Genomic DNA, 6,981 nt, shown 5'->3' with positions numbered 1-6,981 from the left:
GGCATCACATAACAACCCAGAAGCTACACTTAACAGTGTTTTGTGCGAGGAAGGTATGAACATCAGGTTTTTGGAGCACAGATGAGGGAGCAGCCAGTGCTGCCTGAAGAGGATGTGGGTGGTGAAGGAAGAGAAGCTGTGGGTAGATGAGAGGAAGAAAGGGGACAAGGCAGAAGAATCAGTCTGGCCAAAAGTATGGAGCAGGACTTTTGCATTCTGGGAATGCAAAAAGCTGAGTGTGGTATGAGTAGAGGGGTCATGGACAGCGTATGGGCAGAAGCGAATATGGGGTGGTTGGCTGGAGCCTTGAAGGTCAGGCTAAGGAATTTGGGCTTTATCCTGGGAGTAGTGAGACCCATGGAGGGGTTTTTGGAAGGGGGGATGTGAGCAGATTATATATGAGAAAGATGCCTCTTGGTTCTCTGCAGAGGATGAACTGGAGGAGGAAGGCTGGAGACAGGGAGGCCAGTGTGGAAGTTCAGTGGAAAGGTCAAGTTCCAACAGTGACAGGTCACCCCTCTGATCTTATCTCCCCACCTCCCGGGATGGCTCACTCTGCTTCAGCCACACTGGCCACCTGGCTGTTCCTTGACTGACCCAGACATGCTCCTGCCCCAGAGCCTTAGCACATGCTGTTTTCTCCATCAGGAACACTCTTTCCCCAAAAGTCCACATACCTCCTCCTCTCCTCTTCTGATAGTCTTTATTTAGTTGGCATCTTCTTGGTAAGCCCTTTCCTATAAACTGCCCCCCCCACCCCGGTCAAATACACTCTCTCCTTCCTGCTGACCTTTCTTCATGGCATTTGTTATCAACCAAAATACTACATTATTTGATCTTGTAATCTCATCCAAAATACTCCAGTTTGTATCTCTAAAAGATGAATATTTAAAATTTTTTTAATGTTTACTTATTTTTGAGAGACAGAGAAAGATTCAGAGCACAAGCAGGGGAGGCACGGGGAGAGAGGGAGGCACAGAATCTGAAGCAGCTCCAGGCTCTGAGCTGTCAGCACAGAACATGATGCGGGGCTCGAACCCACTGACTGTGAGATCATGACCTGAACTGAAGTCAGACGCTTAAGTGACTGAGCCACCCAGGCGCCCCTAAAAGATGAGTATTTTAAAACACAACCACAATAACATGATCATACCTAAAAAATGGCATTAATTCCTCAATAGCACCAAATATCCAGCCAGTGTTCATCTTTCCCGGTCATTTCATGACTCCTTTTTCACAGTTGCTTTGCTCTGGTCAGTTTCCATATTTGTTAATGCTTTGAATGGTTTCACTCTCTCCCCTACTCGAATATTAGTGCCATTAGAGCTGGGATCTTTATTTTGTTCTCTGCTGTGTCCCCAGTACCTGGCACAGGGCCCAGCACACAGTAGGTGTTCAACAAATCTTGCTGAATGAACACAGCCAATCATAATTGTACAGCTGATACTGATCTTGTGGGCATTACATGTTTCTTATCGTTATTTACCATATTACCTTATCTAATCCTCATAAGGTCTTTGTGCAGCAGGGGCTATGACTGGACCCATTTTACAGAAGGGGAAACTGAGCCATGTGGCTCAAGGACTCACAGCTAGAAAATGGCCAGGGCATAAGACCTGAGACACAGACTGGGCGTCCGTGGATGCTGATGGAGGCTGAGGGTTTATGGCTGCCCAGAAACTGCCCCCACATCCCACATAGTCTTCACAGATTCCTCTGCCCCCACCCTCCCCCACCCAGGCCGCCATCTTCTCTTGCTTGGAACATTGCAACATCCTCCTGGCAGCTGGTCATCCTTTATTTCTGTAAAATGCCCACTTTCCAGGCAACATCCAGGGGGTGGGCGTCCACGATGCACAGGACAGCCCCTCACAACAAAGGATTATCCATCTTCAAATGTCCAAAGTGCTGAGGTTGAGAAACCACGTCCAGAAGTATCCTGCATCCAGAGCTTAGCTGAAGTCCATGCGAGTCAGACTTCCAAAAATGTGTTAGTGACAGCAATGAAAGTCCCAAAGTTGGTATGCCAAATTGCTTTTTTCATCAATTAGTGCGTATTATCAGTTATCTTTAGGATAACACTTTTCATTTGACAAACATTTACTGAGTGCCTGCTCTATGGCAGGCACTGTTCTAGGCACTGGGGACACAACAGTGAACAAAACAGACAAAAGCTCTGCCCTTTGAAGCTGGTATCCAAGTGGGGAACAGAAAAAGTAATTGCATAATTAAGTAATTATATGCTAGGTCAGGTGGAGAAACATAAAGCAGGAGAGGGGAATGGAGAGTGTTGGGGATACTGTTTTATAGGGTGGTTGGGAATGCCTCGCTAAGATGACATTCGAACTGAGATCTGAAGAGTGTGGGCAGTGAGTCTTACGGCTATCTGCAGGAAGACTACCAGGCAGAAGAAACAGCAAATGCAAAGGCCCTGTGATGGGAGAATGGTATGCCTGAGGAATAGCAAAGAGGCCACTGTGGGTAGACTGCAGTGATGGAGAGAGGGAGGGTGGTAGAGAAGGAGGCCGGAAGGATATTGGAAGAGAGAGGAAAGATGCCAGACAAGGGCCCTGGATGATAGGACTTGAGCTTTTTCTCCAAGGGAGATGGGAGCCATGGGAGGATTCTGAGCAGGGGGGGTGAGCAGATCTGACTCAGAAGTTCCTCTGGCTCCATGTGGAGAATAGACTGCGGGGGTGTGGGGAGGTGGGAGCACAGACAGGAAGAGGCTCCTGCAGTGGTTCAGATAAGAGAGGAGGGGGACCTGAGTCAGGAACGCAGCAGTGGGGCAGTGAGAAGTGGCCACATTCTGGACAGGGGTCACCCGTGTGTGTGTGTGTGTGTGTGTGTGTGTGTGTGTGTGTGAGAGAGAGAGAGAGAGAGAGAGAGAGAGAGAGAGAGAGAGAGACTGGCATTCCACAAAGCTTTCTTCAGTGGAAAAGGAGAATGGGGGGGCCATGCTGGATGTGTCAGGGACTGTCCCTTATCTCTGTCAACAATTACCCAGACGGCACCTCTCTACATCCCCAGCACGGTGTACAGAACTCTACATCTGTCAGGACCTCTGACTCTCCTTACCCCAGGGCTCTTCCCAGGAGTCAAAGGCATCTGGAGCCACAAATGGTGCTGGGAAAACTGGACGCTCACGTGCAAAAGGATAAAGTCGGTCCCTTACCTTACACCACACACAAAAATTAACTCAAAGTGTTTCAAAGACCTAAACGTAAGACCTAAAAGTATAAAACTCTTAGAAGAAAAGATAGATGGAGGACATTGGATTAGGCAAGGACTTCTTCGCTTCGACACCAAAAGCACAGACAACCAGAGAAAAAAATAGACACATAGGACTTCATCAAAATTAAAAACTTAGGTGCATTAAAGGACACAATCACTCAAGGGAAAAGGCCTACAGAATGGTAAAAAATATTTGCAGATCACATATCTGATAAGGGGTATTATAATACCCAGAATATATGAAGAACTCTACAACTCAACCACCGAACATGAACCACTTGATTAGAAAATAAGGAAATTACTTGAATAGACATCTCTCCAAAGAATGTGTGCAATGGCCAGCAAAGCACACGAAAAGATGCTCCACATCACTCATCATTAGTGAAATGCAAATCAAAACCACAACGAGATACTATGTCACACCCAAAAGAGTGGCTGTTATCAAAAGAACAGAAAATACCAAGGGTTGGTGAGGACTGGAGAAATTGGAACCCTTGTGCACTGTTGGTGGAAATGCACCATGGTGCAACAATATGGCGGTTCCATGGTGGTAATTGAATTACCACACGATCCAGCAATTTCACTACCGGCTATGTACCCAAAAGAATTAAAAGCAGGGTCTTGAGGAGGTATTTGTACCCCCATGGTCATGGCGGCATTGTTCACGGTAGCCGAAAGGTGGAAGCAAGCCAACCATCCATGGATGGATGAAGGGCTAAACAAAGTATGGCCCGCACATACAATGGAGTATTACTCAGCCCTAAAGAGGAAGGAAATCCTGACACAGGCTATAACATGGATGAACTGTGAAGACGCTGACCTAAGTGAAATGAACCAGTCATAAAAAGACAAATACAGTATGATTCCATTTATATGAAGTACTTAGAGCAATCACCTTCATAGAGACGGGATGATGATTGCCAGGGGCTGAGGGGTAGGGAATGAATTTAACAGATACAGAGCTTCAGTTTTGCAAGGTGAAAAGGCTCTGGAGACTGGCTGCACAGCAATGTGAATACAGTCAACTCTACTCAACTACACACCTAAAAATGGTTAAGAGGGTGAATTTTATGTTATATGTATTTTGCCATAAATAAAGCAAGAAATCATCTGGGGGTTATATTCCTACTGTGGGGCCCAGGCAGAAGTGTTTCTCAAAGCTCAAGGGATGTGGCCTTATCGGTGAAATTACCTATGAAAATAATGCTTAATGCTAACCCTGTGTCTCCAGTGGTCCCATCCAGAAGCCTTTGGGGGCAAGGTCCTTATGGATCAGGAGCCAGGAACACCCCCAAGTCAGGTGGGAGACAGCAAATACATCTCTCCCCTCACACCATTCTCCCTACGGTGAGAAGGCAAAGCTGGGGGTAGCATCCCTGGGCTCGCTTCTTACTTCCGGAAGGCTATCCACACGGCACAGAGGCCAGACCACGGGCTCCCGGTCAGGGAGTCCTCCTGTTCCCTGTGTGACCATGGGCCGGCCACTTTGCCTCCCGGGGTCTCAGTTTCCATGGTGGCAAGACGAGGGTAATTTTCCCTCCCTCACTGGGTGATGTGGGAATCAGATCTGGTGGGCATGTAATGTTCCTTGCACTGTGCTTGGCTCTCCTCACTGGAAGCCGTGAGTGGTAGCTACGGCTGCCATTGTTTCTCATTTTATCGGGGAGGGATGGGGAAGGGGCCGACGCAGCCCGCCGGCCCTGGGTTTTCTTCTTTTAAGACCGTCTCCGGTGGGGGTGTTGTCGTAAGAGGCCTTTCTGGCCCGCAAGACAATACTAGGACACTGATGAAGAAACATTTCCCACAGATCTTTGGCTCGCTCCCCCAGGACCAGAATCGAAGTCAGGGATCCAAGCACAAGCAGCTGATGTGGGAAGGGATCCCAGAAAACCCTGGTAGGGGAGAGGGGACGTGAGACGGGGAGGGAAAGAAGCAAACTGGGTGTATTGTCAAGCAAGGAACTACTTACTGTAGGCGCCTGGAGCTTAATTCTTCTCAGGAACTCTGGGGCCCAGTGTAGACCATCCGGCACTGAGTTATAACCCCCTCCAGGGTGAGGGAACTGGAGTGTTTGCCACCTTCCCCCATCAGGCAGCAGTTGAGGGCTGCTCTGGGTGGGGCATTAGGTCCCTGTCTTTACTGGACTCCACTGGCCAGAGGGAGCCTCTAAGGCAAAGAACAGCAGGTGCAGGTGGCTGGGGGTTGGGCTATTGGCCCCGAAATGGAAAGAGCTAAAAGGATCTGGGTAAGACCCGCATGTCCTCCCTCTATCAGGGCCGAGTCCCGACGGCCCCTCTTGCTGTTGAGCAAGTTATAGAACTTCACCTTACCATGAGCATGTACCATTTTAAAAGAAGAACAACTCTTTGAAAAGGAGCTTATTGATCTGGCAGGATCATCAGGAGGATTAAATGAGACAATGACAATTAAAAGCAAAACAAAACAAAACCCCCCGACAGTTACTGAATGCTTTCTCTGTGCCAGACCCTATTCGAAGTGCTTTGCATGCATTAACCCATTTAATTTGGTAGCAATTCAAGGAGACAGGCACTGTTACTGCCCTCATTTTATGAGCGAAGGACCCAGGGCACAGAGAAGCACAGCGTTTCGTCCCAAGTCACACGGTTAGTGAGTAAAGGAACCCAACTTTGAACCTGGGCGACCCAGCTCTAAAATCAGGGCTCCCATCCATGATACTATTAAGTCTAGGAAGTACACAAAGTCCTGGGTACGGAGTTGGTGTTTATTATTCTCTTTCAGTTAATGAAGCTTTGGCCAAACATTCATTTGGCCAACACTTTCCTTCCTAAGCATTTTCACATTTTCACATCTTGTAGCCTTTCAAAACCCCCGGGAGACCCACTGCCAAGGTGCGATCCTGATCGATTCCAAAGGAATGGAAAGATCTTTGAGCCTTGATGAGGGTACCAGTGAGGTCAGAAAGGCCTGGAAACGGTCCCTGACCTTTCACCAGCTCGATGCAGGACCCAGGCTAGTTGAAGCATCCTCCGTGTTTCCTTGTATCAAAAGGGGGTACGGCATTTCTGAAGCCCGACTTCAATGCCTTACATCCCCTATCTTACTCAATCCCTCGGGCAACCCCATGAGGTGGGTTTTCTTATCATCCTCATCTACAGATTAGAAAAAGGAAGCTACAGCTGCTGGGATTCCAACCCAGGACTGTGTGACCCCACAGCCAGGATTCTGGATCTCTGCAATTTCGTCTCCAAGGAATAAATACAGACATCTAGGATGACTGACCTGGGGCTGGCAAGAACCTCAGCCGGACGACTTAATGATAATACATGAAGCCCCCTGGCTCAGGTCAAGGAAGCAGAAGCATCATCACATTAGAGGCATGAAGTCCCAAAGGGGCAGGCAGTGACCCGGCAATTAACAACACTGTAATAGGAGAGGCTGCCAACCAAGGGTGTAGCTAGTATAGAGGAATTCCGTGATAACGTTAATAATCACTGTTGTCATTTATCGAATGCTGACCACGTGCCAGGCACTTTATGCAGCTTATCTCCTCATGGCCCTCTGAGGTGGGCTCCCTTATAATTCCCATTTCCTAGATGAGGAAACTGAGTCACAGAAGGAAAGGAACTTCCAAGGTCATATTACTGGCAAGCCATGGAGTTGAGACAGAATCACATCTGCTGGACCCCAGAGATGATTCTTTTTCTTCTTTTTTTTTTAGATTTTATTTTTATGTAATCTCTACACCCGAAGTGGGGCTCGAACCTA

The sequence above is a fragment of the Panthera uncia genome, assembly GCF_023721935.1.
Source record: "Panthera uncia isolate 11264 chromosome A3 unlocalized genomic scaffold, Puncia_PCG_1.0 HiC_scaffold_11, whole genome shotgun sequence".
NCBI classification, from domain to species: Eukaryota; Metazoa; Chordata; class Mammalia; order Carnivora; family Felidae; genus Panthera; species Panthera uncia.
This window is presented reverse-complemented; position numbering follows the sequence as displayed.